The 14013-nt window shown below is 39.9% G+C and overlaps 1 protein-coding gene across 40 annotated transcripts in view; it reads right to left on the bottom strand.

Moving 5' to 3' along the window:
• Window positions 1-14013, bottom strand: part of EIF4G3 (eukaryotic translation initiation factor 4 gamma 3) — a 378557-nt gene that overhangs the window by 339003 nt on the left and 25541 nt on the right. The window lies entirely within an intron of this gene.

Below are 14013 nucleotides of genomic sequence, written 5' to 3'. Positions count from 1 at the left end.
ACCACCACAACGAGAAGCCCACGCACCACAATGAAGAGTAGCCCCCACTTGCTGCAACTAGAGAAAGCCCACGCTCAGCAACGAAGACGCAACGCAGCCAAAAAAACCTTTGCCAAATCCAAGATCACTTGCTGACTTTGAAGCTAGAGGAAGAGGACTATGATCCAAGGAGTCAAGTAGTCTCTAGGAGTTGAAGGCCAGAAAATGGATTCACCCCTAGTGCTTCTAGAAAGGAAAACAGCCTTGCCAAACCTTGATTTTATCCCAGTGAGACACACATCAGACTTCTAATCTACAGAACTTTAAGATAATAAATCTGGTTGTTTTAAGCCACAAAGTTTGTCGTAATTTGTTACAACAGCAATAGGAAACTAATACGGCATAGTTTATCTAATTTTAGTTTTTGATTTTCCTTACAAGTATGTAGAAATAAAATTAATTTTTATATATTGGTCTTGTATCTTTCAACCATGCTAAACCTTTCCTACTTTCCATGGAATTTTCTACATAGATGATCATGTGATCTTGTATGAATAAAAACACTTTTTTACTTCAAAGAAAATAATTAATTAATTAATTAGCGTAACCACTTTAGCCAAACTGCAGCCTTGATGATTTACAGTTCTGTTTACAGATTTTCATAAGAGAAATAGTTAATCACATCACAAACAATGAAGACTTATCAATTCTACACATGGTCCAGAGTTTAAGCACAAAAATACTAGTGCTAACCCCAAACACTTAAAAATAATAATGACCAAGTGTTTCCATATCCCTCGGTATGTTGAAACACAGGATTGACTTGAGCTCAATACCTATGTATAATACAAAGGGATAGTTGACACAACTTCTTTTGATATAAGAGCACCCCCAAAGTGACCCACCCTCAGCCTGGATTAGGTAAGAACCAGTATCTATGGTCCTAGAAAACCCTGTACCTTTCTTTAATACAGCAAGTATCGCACATATTACACTTATCTCTTTAATCATCTCTCCCTCACCACACTGCAGGACCCCAATATCTCTGGCACCTAACATAATGCTGGGCATATCTCTGAATGCACAAAAAAAACTTGCTGATTGAATGGAATATATGGAGCTATGCTGTCCAATGTGGCAACCTCTAGCCACATGTAGCAATTTAAATATAAACTTAATTAAAATTAAATGAAATTTTAAAATTTAGTTCCTCAGTCACACTTGCCACCTTTCAAGTGCTTGATGCCACGTACAGCTCGCAGCTGCCATATTGGACAGTGTAGACACAGAATGTTTTCAACATCACAGAAAGTTCTATTGGACACTGCCTGGAGTGTCCCTTGATTCTGGAGGCATTTCCTAACAGGATTATTCTAAGAGAGAAAAGGCAGAAAGAAAAATGTTTTAAATGTGCATCAAATTCCAATAGTAAACAATACAACCAAAGGAAAGGAGTTCTTCTGCAAGACTGTCTCTAATATCAACTATGTTTCAAACTTTTCTGATAATTCTTTATTGCTAAACTTTCATTATCAACTAACCCCCTTCTCCCGCATATTTCCTGTTGTGCCTAAAAGAAAGCCCTTAGTAACAAAAGGGGCTGCTGCCCATACTCTAGGAAGGTGAAAAAAAAAGGATATATGAGATTATTTTTACCCTAATCATAGGCTAACAAAAAGGTCAAAAAGGATTTTGGAACTAGTTTAGTCTAGTTAACCAATTTTACAGAGAAAGCGACTGAGCACACAGAAGTAAAATAACCCACAGAAAAGATGTTAGAAGCAGACCAAACAGGTAAGGGGAAACAGAAAGCCAGAAACATTTTTTTTTTTTTACAGAATTATGGCATATTATCCAAAACATCAAAATAGTCTATACTTAAAAGGGAATGATAAGTACTAGTAAAAGGTCAAGAAACTCTCAACCAAACTTCTGTCTTGTGTAAGAGACCCTAAGTTTCCCCTTACAGACCCTAATATATTATTTAAATGCTTTCACTGGCAGTTTACTTTTTCTTTCCATAATATAATCACATAAATTATTTATTCTCATACTCAGAATCTATTTATTCCTACTAGTCAGAATAGATTTCAATTAAGCCACAAATATAGGCAACTAGAACTGAAAGCAGAATATCTACTAGTTATTTTCAATGGAAACATAATTCCAATGACAATGTAAGAGTATAAACAATAAAAGAGAACTAAGGGGAGAGAAATAATTTGCTTCTCAAAAATGAAATCACTTCTGTCACTCTGAAAATGTCATCTGAATGAAAACCACAGTAAGAGTGTTTCTGCTTCCTAACTGATTTTCATTTCCATGACCTATAAATAAAAATATAGAAGAAAGTAATTTTAAGTTCTCTCATTACTTCACTATGAGCAAAAGCAAATTCAAGGCAATAAATCAGAAGATGTTATTAAAACAGAGAAAGACTGACAAATATATTTTTTTGACATAATACTTATATAGCTTGGAGTGTCCTCAGCCTCGTATTCTTAGGTAAACATTGAATGTTGTTTTTCAAAGGACACAAATCTCTCCTTTGTAGGAATTTTATATATCTAATTTCTTACACCTAAAGTTATAAGAAAGCTTTTATATCTGCTCCATTAGGTTGAGAATCTGCTTGCCAATGCAGGGGCCATGGGTTCGATCCCTGGTCTGGGAAGATCCCACATGCCGCGGAGTAACTAAGCCCACATGCCACAACTACCGAAGTCCACGCACCTAGAGCCCAAGCTCCACAACAAGAGAAGCCACCACAATGAGAAGCCCGGGCACCACAACGAAGAGTAGGCCCCGCTTGCCGCAACTAGAGAAAGCCCACACAGCAACGAAGACCCAACACAGCCAAAAATAATTAAATAAATATTTTAAAATAAATAAATAAAAATTCTAGGCAGGTTTACGGTAATCCCAATAATCCTCAATAACAACAGGGGCAGGACTATGCGTTGCACACAATAAACTTTGCTGGATTAAGAAAGTTCACTTCAGGGAGTTCCCTGGTGGCCTAGTGGTCAGGATTCCAGGCTTTCACTGTCGTGGCCCAGGTTCAATCCCCGACTGGGGAACTGAGATCCCGCAAGCCGCAGAGCACTTCATAACAGGAAAAAAAAACAGATAAAGGCTGTCAGTGTCCATTAGCTTGTCAATATGACCAATCGGATACCGGTAATAAAATATTTTAAGTTCTAAGAGAATGTCAGGTGCAAAATGCCTGGTTTGCCCTTTAACTTTTTACCAGGTCTCAGAACCAACCTATTTCAAAAGATAAGAACATCTTCCTCTAGTCATCTGCCAAATCCTATTTCAGTATGAATCTAGAAATGAAACTTAAAGGACATGTCTACTGAGAAGTAAAGGAATCATTCATTTCTTGATCATTAAAAATCAAGAATCTTAACAGAGACTTCAAATCCAACAACAATCAACATGCTAGTACTCAAAGCTCTCAGAAAAGGTACAATCCAAATAATTAAGCTAATTTAATGTCATTTATATAATACGTAAGACCTAATTAACTCACAATTGACCATTTCAATTTTCTAGGCTAGGAGTCTTAACTTTAATTATATATCTAAAACTTCAACTACAAAATATGATTCAGAAGATGTCTGTATATATATATATATATATTTTTTTTTTTTTTTTTTTTTTTTCGGTACGCGGGCCTCTCACTGTTGTGGCCTCTCCCGTTGCGGAGCACAGGCTCCAGACGCGCAGGTTCAATGACCATGGCTCACGAGCCCAGCCGCTCCGCGGCATGTGGGATCCTCCCGGACCGGGGCACGAACCCGCGTCCCCTGCATCGGCAGGCGGACTCTCAACCACTGCGCCACCAGGGGGAAGCCCTGTATATTTTTTAAGTTGCAAAAATTATTCCAATGAGCAGCCTAAATTGAGAACTACTATCCTAGCTTTAACACATCCCTAAAATTATGCTAATTAAGTTGGCATTTTCTTCAATTAAAAAAAAAGTAAAACATTACTTACTTGGGTCATTCAAGTCTAATGAAAATATTAACTAACTTTAGTTTTCAATGACTGAAAAAATTAATAATACTCACATTCTTAAACACATCCTCCCAATTTGTTTTACACTGACTTCTCTCATCAAGAGTATATCACAATATGTCTTTGTCGGGAAAGTAAAATGTTTAGACATTTGTGGATAACCAACACAATGACAAAACAGTTAACAAACTGATTTTCAAATTGTAAAGATGGCAATAAACTAATATAAGAGCAGAGAAGGAACAATAAAATGTTCTTCATTTCACTAAAATTCAAGGTTCCAATAGCTTGGGCAGAATTATTTATGAGGCAGATTATAAAAAGATAAAAATAAGAGAAAGCAGTTTTTAGCAACAGATGACAGTGAAGATGAACATTTGAAAATAAGACCAATCAACAGGCGGACGGCTTAAAGATGGCGGAAGAGTAAGACGCGGATATCTCCTTCCTCCTCACAGAGACTTCAGAAATACATCTACACGTGGAACTTCTCCTATAGAACACCCACCGAACGCTGGCAGAAGACCTCAGACCTCCCAAAAGGCAAGAAACTCCCCACGTACCTGGATAGGGCAAAAGGAAAAAAGAATAAACAGAGACAAAGAATAGGGACGGGACCTACACCAGTGGGAGGGAGCTGTGAAGGAGGAAAGATTCCCACACACTAGAAGCTCCTTCGTGGGCGGAGACTGCGGATGGCGGAGGGGGAAGCTCCGGAGCCGCAGAGGAGAGCGCAGCAACAGGGTGCGGAGGGCAAAGCGGAGAGATTCCCGCAGAGGATCGGTGCCGACCGGCACTCACCAGCCCAAGAGGCTTGTCGGCTCCCCCGCCGGAGCGGGCGGGGGCTGGGAGCTGAGGCTCAGGCTTCAGTCGGATCCCAGAGAAAGGTCTGGAGTTGGCAGAGTGAAAACAGCCTGAAGGGGGCTAGTGCGCCACGGCTGGCCGGGAGGGAGTCCGGGAAAGTCTGGAGCTGAAGAAGAGGCAAGAGACCTTTTCTTCCCTCTTTGCTTCCTGGTCGCGAAAAGAGGGGATTAAGCGCGCCGCTTAAAGGAGCCCCAGAAACGGGCGCGGAGCTGCCGAAGAGACAAGAGACTATTTCTTGCCTCTTTGCTTCCTTGGGCACGAGGAGAGGGGATTAAGAGCACTGCGTAAAGGAGTTCCGGAAACGGGCGTGAGCCACGGCTGTCGGCACGGACAGTAGAGACGGGTGTGGGACACTAAGGTTGCTGCTGCCGCCACCAAGAGGCCTGTGTGTGAGCACAGGTCACTCTCCACACCGGCCCTCCAGGGAGCCCGTGCAGCCCACCACTGCCGGGGTCCCGGGATCCAGGGACAGCTTCCCCGGGAGAACGCGCGGCGCGCCTTGGGCCGGTGCAGCATCACGTCGGCCTCTGCCGCCGCGGACTCGCCCCGCACCCGTGCCACTCCCTCCCCCAAGCCTGAGTGAGCCGGAGCCCCCGAATCAACTGCTCCTTTAACCCCGGCCTGTCTGAGCGAAGGGCAGACGCCCTCGGACGACCTACACGCAGAGGCGGGGCCAAGTCCAAAGCTGAACCCCAGGAGCTGTGCGAACAAAGAGGAGAGGGGGAGGTCTCTCCCAGCAGCCTCAGAAGTGGCGGATTAAAGCTCCACAATCAACTTAAAGTGCCCTGCATCTGTGGAAAACCTGAATAGACAACGAATCATCCCAAGTTGAGGAGATGGACTTTAGGAGCAAGATATACTATTATTTTCTCCTTTTTTCCTTTTTCTGAGTGTGTGTGTGTGTGTGTGTGTGTGTGTGTGTGTGTGTGCTGCTGTGTGAGATTTTGTCTGTATAGCTTTGCTTTCACCATTTGTCCTAGGGTTAGACTGACCCATTTTTCTGTTTTTTTTAACAGAAATTTTTCTTCTTAATAATTATTTTTTATTTTAATAACTATACTTTATCCTACTTTATTTTGTCTTCTCCCTTTCTTTCTTCCTTTCTTCCCTCCTTCCCTCCTTTCTTCCTTCCTTCCTCCCTTCTTTCCTCCGTTCCTCCGTTCCTCTTCCTTCCTCCCTTTCTTCCTCTCCACCTTCCTTCCTTTCTTGCTTTCTTCCTTCCTTCATTTCTCCCTTCCTTCCTCCCTTCCTTTCTTCCCTCCTTCCTTCTTTCCCTCCCTCCCTCCTTCCTTCTTTTCTTCCTTCCTTTTCTTTCCTTTCTATTTTTTCTCCCTTTTATTTTGAGCCGTGTGGATTAAAGTCTCTTGGCGCCCCAGCCAGGCACCAGGGCTGTGTCTCTGATGTGGGAGAACCAACCTCAGGACACTGGTCCAAAAGAGACCTCCCAGCTCCACGCAATATCAAACGGCGAAAATCTCCCAGAGATCTCCATCTCAACACCAAGACCCAGCTTCACTCAAGGACCAGCAACGAACAGTGCTGGACACCCTATCCCCAACAAAGAGCAAGACAGGTCTACAGCCCCAACCATTAGCAGACAGGCTGCCTAAAATCATAATAAGGCTACCAACATCCCCAAACACACCACCAGACGTGGACCTGCCCATCAGAAAGACAAGATCCAGCCTCATCCACCAGAACAGAGGCACCAGTCCCCCCAACCTGGAAACCTACTCAACCCACTGAACCAACCTTAGCCACTGGGGACAGCCACCAAAAACAACGGGAACTACGAACCTGCAGCCTGCAAAAAGGAGACCCCAAACACAGTAAGATAAGCAAAATGAGAAGACAGAAAAACACACAGCAGATGAAGGAGCAAGATAAAAACACACCAGACCTAACAAATGAAGAGGAAATAGGCAGTCTACCTGAAAAAGAATTCAGAATAATGATAGTAAAGATGATCCAAAATCTTGGAAATAGAATAGACAAATTGCAAGAAACAGTTAACAAGGACCTAGAAGAAATAAAGAGGAAGCAAGCAACAATGAGCAACACAATAAATGAAATGAAAAATACTCTAGATGGGATCAATAGCAGAATACTGAGGCAGAAGGACGGATAAGTGACCTGGAAGATAAAATAGTGGAAATAACTAATGCAGAGCAGAAGAAAGAAAAAAGAATGAAAAGAACTGAGGACAGTCTCAGAGACCTCTGGGACAACATTAAACGCACCAACATTCGAATTATAGGGGTCCCAGAAAAAAAAGAAAAAAAGAAAGGGACTGAGAAAATATTTGAAGAGATTATAGTTGAAAACTTCCCTAATATAGGAAAGGAAATAGTCAATCAAGTCCAGGAAGCACAGAGAGTCCCATACAGGATAAACTCAAGGATAAACACGCCAAGACACATAATAATCAAACTGTCAAAAATTAAATACAAAGAAAATATATTAAAAGCAGCAAGGGAAAAACAACAAATAACACACAAGGGAATCCCCATAAGGTTAACATCTGATCTTTCAGCAGAAACTCTACAAGCCAGAAGGGAGTGGCAGGACACATTTAAAGTGATGAAGGAAAAAAACCTACAACCAAGATTATTCTACCCAGCAAGGATCTCATTCAGATTTGATGGAGAAATTAAAACCTTTACAGACAAGCAAAACCTGAGAGAGTTCAGCACCACCAAACCAGCTCTACAACAAATGCTAAAGGAACTTCTCTAGGCAAGAAACACAAGAGAAGGAAAAGACCTAAAGAACAACCCGAAACAATTAAGTAAATGGTAACAGGAACATACATATCGATAATTACCTTAAATGTAAATGGATTAAATGCTCCCACCAAAAGACACAGACTGGCTGAATGGATACAAAAACAAGACCCATATATATGCTGTCTACAAGAGACCCACTTCAAACCTAGGGACACATACAGACTAAAAGTAAGGGTATGGAAAAAGATATTCCATGCAAATGGAAATCAGAGGAAAGCTGGAGTAGCAATTCTCATATCAGACGAAATAGACTTTAAAATAAAAACTATTACAAGAGACAAAGGACACTACAGGGCTTCCGTGGTGGCGCCGCGGTTGAGAGTCCGCTTGCCGATGCAGGAGACATGGGTTCGTGCCCTGGTCTGGGAAGATCAGGAGAGAGGCCACAACAATGAGAGGTACCGCAAAAAAAAAAAAAAAAAAAAAAAAGAAGGACACTACATAATGAAGGGATTGATCCAAGAAGAAGATATAACAATTGTAAATATTTATGCACCCAACATAGGAGCACCTCAACACATAAGGCAAATACTAACAGCCTTAAAAGGGGAAATCGACAGTAACACAATCATAGTAGGGGACTTTAACACCCCACTATCACCAATGGACAGATCATCCAAAATGAAAATAAATAAGGAAACACAAGCTTTAAATGATACATTACACAAGATGGACTTAATTGATATTTATAGGACATTCCATCCAAAAACAACAGAATACACATTTTTCCCAAGTGCTCATGGAACATTCTCCAGGATCGATCATATATTGAGTCACAAATCTAGCCTTGGCAAATTTAAGAAAATTGAAATTGTATCAAGTATCTTTTCCGACCACAATGCTATGAGACTAGATATCAATTACAGGAAAAGATCTGTAAAAAATACAAACACATGGAGGCTAAACAATACACTACTAAATAACCAAGAGCTCACTGAAGAAATCAAAGAGGAAATCAGAAAATATCTAGAAAAAAATGACAATGAAAACACAACAACCAAAAACCTATGGGATACAGCAAAAGCAGTTTTAAGAGAGAAGTTTATAGCAATACAATCATACCTTAAGAAACAGGAAACATCTCGAATAAACAACCTAACTCTGCACTTAAAGCAATTAGAGAAAGAACAAAAAAAACCCAAATTTAGCAGAAGGAAAGAAATCATAAAGATCAGATCAGAAATAAATGAAAAAGAAATGAAGGAAACAATAGCAAAGATCAATAAAACTAAAAGCTGGTTCTTTGAGAAGATAAATAAAATTGATAAACCATTAGCCAGACTCATTAAGAATAAAAGGGAGAAGACTCAAATCAATAGAATTAGAAATGAAAAAGGAGATGTAACAACTGACACTGCAGAAATACAAGATTATTAGAGATTACTACAAGCAACTGTATGCCAATAAAATGGACAACCTGTAAGAAATGGACAAATTCTTAGAAATGCACAACCTGCCGTGACTGAACCAGGAAGAAATAGAAAATATGAACAGACCAATCACAAGCACTGAAATTGAAACTGTGATTAAAAAACTTCCAACAAGGGCTTCCCTGGTGGCGCAGTGGTTGGGAGTCCGCCTGCCGATGCAGGGGACACGAGTTCATGTCCCAGTCTGGGAAGATCCCACAAGCCGCAGAGCGGCTGGGCCCGTGAGCCATGGCCGCTGAGCCTAAGCGTCTGGAGCCTGTGTTCCGCAATGGGAGAGACCACAACAGTGAGAGGCCCATGTACCACAAAAAAAAAAAAAAAAAAAATCTTCCAACAAACAAAAGCCCAGGACCAGATGGCTTCACAGGCAAATTCTATCAAACACTTAGAGAAGAGTTAACACCTATCCTTCTCAAACTCTTCCAAAAGATAGCAGAGGGAGGAACACTCCCAAACTCATTCTATGAGGCCACCATCACCCTGATACCAAAACCAGACAAAGATGTCACAAAGAAAGAAAACTACAGGCCAATATCACTGATGAACATAGATGCAAAAATCCTCAACAAAATATTAGCAAACAGAATCCAACAGCACATTAAAAGGATCATACACCATGATCAAGTGGGGTTTATTCCAGGAATGCAAGGATTCTTCAATATACGCAAATCAATCAACGTGATACACCATATCAACAAACTGAAGGAGAAAAACCATATGATCATCTCAATAGATGCAGAGAAAGCTTTTGACAAAATTCAACACCGATTTATGATAAAAACCCTGCAGAAAGTAGGCATAGAGGGAACTTTCCTCAACATAATAAAGGCCATATATGACAAACCCACAGCCAGCATTGTTCTCAATGGTGAAAAACTGAAACCATTTCCACTAAGATCAGGAACAAGACACGGTTGTCCACTCTCACCACTCTTATTCAACATAGTTTTGGAAGTTCTAGCCACAGCAATCAGAGAAGAAAAAGAAATAAAAGGAATCCAAATAGGAAAAGAAGAAGTAAAGCTGTCACTGTTTGCAGATGACATGATACTATACATAGAGAATCCTAAGGATGCTACCAGAAAACTACTAGAGCTAATCAATGAGTTTGGTAAAGTTGCAGGATACAAAATTAATGCACAGAAATCTCTGGCATTCTTATACACTAGTGGTGAAAAATCTGAGAGTGAAATTAAGAAAACACTCCCATTTACCATTGCAACAAAAAGAATAAAATATCTAGGAATAAACCTACCTAAGGAGACAAACGACCTGTATGCAGAAAACTATAAGACACTGATGAAAGAAATTAAAGATGATACAAATAGGTGGAGAAATATACCATATGCTTGGATTGGAAGAATCAACATTGTGAAAATGACTCTACTACCCAAAGCAATCTACAGATTCAATGCTATCCCTATCAAATTACCACTGGCATTTTTTACAGAACTAGAACAAAAAATTGCACAATTTGAATGGAAACACAAAAGACCCCGAATAGCCAAAGCAATCTTGAGAACAAAAAATGGAGCTGGAGGAATCAGGCTCCCTGACTTCAGATTATACTACAAGGTTACAGTAATCAAGACAGTATGGTACTGGCACAAAAACAGAAATATAGGTCAATGGAACAAGATAGAAAGCCCAGACATAAACCCACGCACATATGGTCACCTTATCTTTGATAAAGGAGGGAAGGATATACAGTGTAGAAAAGACAGCCTCTTCAATAAGTGGAGCTGGGAAAACTGGACAGCTACATGTAGAAGTATGAAATTACAACACTCCCTAACACCACACACAAAAATAAACTCAAAATGGGTTAAAGACCTTAATGTAAGGCCAGACACTATCAAACTCTTAGAGGAAAACATAGGCAGAACACTCTATGACATAAATCACAGCAAGATCCTTTTTGACCCATCTCCTAGAGAAATGGAAATAAAAACAAAAATAAACAAATGGGACCTAAAGAAACTTAAAAGCTTTTGCACAGCAAAGGATACCATAAACAAGACCAAAAAGACAACCCTCAGAATGGGAGAAAATATTTGCAAATGAAGCAACTGACAAAGGATTAATCTCCAAAACTTATAAGCATCTCATGCAGCTCAATAACAAAAAAACAAACAACCCAATCCAAAAATGGGCAGAAGAACTAAACAGACATTTCTCCAAAGAAGATATACAGATTGCCAACAAACACATGAAAGAATGCTCAACATCATTAATCATTAGAGAAATGCAAATCAAAACTACAATGAGATATCATCTCACACCGGTCAGATTGGCCATCATCAAAAACTCTAGAAACAATAAATGCTGGAGAGGGTGTGGAGAAAAGGGAACCCTCTTGCAGTGCTGGTGGGAATGTAAATTGATACAGCCCCTATGGAGAACAGTATGGAGGTTCCTTAAAAAACTACAAATAGAACTACCATATGACCCCGCAATCCCACTACTGGGCATATACCCTGAGAAAACCATAATTCAAAAAGAGTCATGTATCAAAATGTTCATTGCAGCTCTATTTACAATAGCCAGGCATGGAAGCAACCTAAGTGTCCATCAACAGATGAATGGATAAAGAAGATGTGGCACATATATACAATGGAATATTACTCAGCCATAAAAAGAAATGAAACTGAGTTATTTGTAATGAGGTGGATAGACCTGGAGTCTGTCATACAGAGTGAAGTAAGTCAGAAGGAGAAAAACAAATACCGTATGCTAACACATATATATGGACTCTAAGAAAAAAAAAATGTCATGAAGAGATTAGTGGTAGGACGGAAATAAAACACAGACTTACTAGAGCATGGACTTGAGGATATGGGGAGGGGGAAGGGTAAGCTGTGACGAAGTGAGAGAGTGGCAGGGACATATATACACTACCAAAGGTATATTAGATAGCTAGTGGGAAGCTGCCGCATAGCACAGGGAGATCACCTCTGTGCTTTGTGACCACATAGAGGGGTGGGATAGGGAGGGTGGGAGAGAGGGTGACGCAAGAGGGAAGAGATATGGGAACATATGTATATGTATAACTGATTCACTTTGTTGTAAAGGAAAAACTAACACACTATTGTAAAAGTTATACTCCAATAGAGATGTTTAAAAAAAAAAAAAAAAAAAGACCAATCAACAAACTGCACAAAATGGGATCTGAAAAAAAGTAGACATATTCAGGGTTAGGACTGAAAGATGGTTAATTACTTCCTTGTTTTATGAACGCTTTGAAGCTTCAACTAAGCTCTTCACCTAAGGAATTAAGAGCAAAAAAGTTGTTAGTGGACTTCCCTAGTGGCGCAGTAGTTAAGAATCCGCCTGTCAATGCGGGATTCAATCCCTGGCCCGGGAAGATCCCACATGCCACGGAGCAACTAAGCCCTTGCACCATAACTTACTGAGCCTGCGCTCTACAGCCTGCGACCCACAACTACTGAGCCCGCGCACCACAACTACTGAAGCTCGCACACCTAGAGCCCATGTTCTGCAACAAGAGAAGCCACCGCAATGAGAAGCCCACACTGAGCAACAGTTAACCCCTGCTTGCCCCAACTAGAGAAAAGTCTGTGTGCAGGAAGACCCAAGGCAGCCAAAAATAAAATAAACTAAATAAATTTACTTTTTAAAAAAAGAAATTTTAGGATTTCCATTTCACAGTATCCAACTGTGAGAAGATATGAGTCCAAAATCATAACTGAAATGTATCTGGAAAATACTGTACATGAGAAACTCCACAAAGCACAGACAATATGCAAATACATAAAACGCTGACTATACTACAAACTTGTTAAGATGACAACAGAAATCAGTCTACTTTTATTAGTAATATGTTCCCTTAAAAAATTTATTCCAAGAGCAAATAAAGGCACAAATTCAGTAAAATGTCCTTGGTGTCAGGTGCCACCCACAACACTTAAAGACAACCTTTGAGGCCTGTTACCCAACTGCAGGGAATCCATCTGTCAACTCTACTAATCTACCTCATCTTCCATTCATAAACACGAATGGAAACTAAACAATCACCAGACATTAAGAAAGTAAAGAACCAAGATGAATAAACAGAACCAACCCTGGAGGGAAAGAGATGGTGCAGGGAACAGAAAAAGATATTTTTAATTTCAAATTAGTACCTATGAAAGGATTCAAGATACTATTCCAATCATTTTAAGACGCATCTGCTACACACAGAAAAGGAGAAAACAAAAATTCTTAGATATTAAAAAAGTAATCACCAAATGTTTATTTACGTACCCTTCAATTCAGCAATTCTATTCATAGGACTCCATCCTACTAAAATACTCACACATATGTAGAAGGATATGCACTATACATTTTAACACAAAAAAAAAAAGCCTAGAAGCTATACATATATCCATCAATAGGAAAGAGTTAAATGAATTATGGTACAAGTATAGAATAATCTACATGTATCAACATGGGAAAGATTTATACAATACATGAAAAAGCAATCACTAAGCATGTGCAGTATAATGCCACTTATAATCTTGTTATACAAGTAATATAATAGTAATAGCTATTTATTACTATATAACACAAAGTGCCAGGTACCATTTTAAGTATCTTATAGGTATAACTAATTTAATCCTCACAACAACCTTAAGCACTAGAGTCTATAATTAACCATTTTACATGAGGACACTGGGACACAAAAAGGTTAAATCATTTTTCCCAAGGCACACAGCCACTAACCCATGGGAGCTGGGACTATCATCTATGGGACTCGAAATCCTCCAAGATCACACTTCACATTTCCAGCAGTTACGATGCAAATCAGAGTCCAGCTCCAGAGGCCATCCTCTAAAAACCTCCACCTCTCTCCCACTCCCTGGCTCTGTTCCCTTTTCCCCTTCCTCTTTCTCTCAATTTGTAAATGCATACAAAAAGATCTGTAAGAAAAG

Source organism: Kogia breviceps, chromosome 1, assembly GCF_026419965.1.
Source record: "Kogia breviceps isolate mKogBre1 chromosome 1, mKogBre1 haplotype 1, whole genome shotgun sequence".
Taxonomy (NCBI): Eukaryota; Metazoa; Chordata; class Mammalia; order Artiodactyla; family Physeteridae; genus Kogia; species Kogia breviceps.
This window is presented reverse-complemented; position numbering and strand designations above follow the sequence as displayed.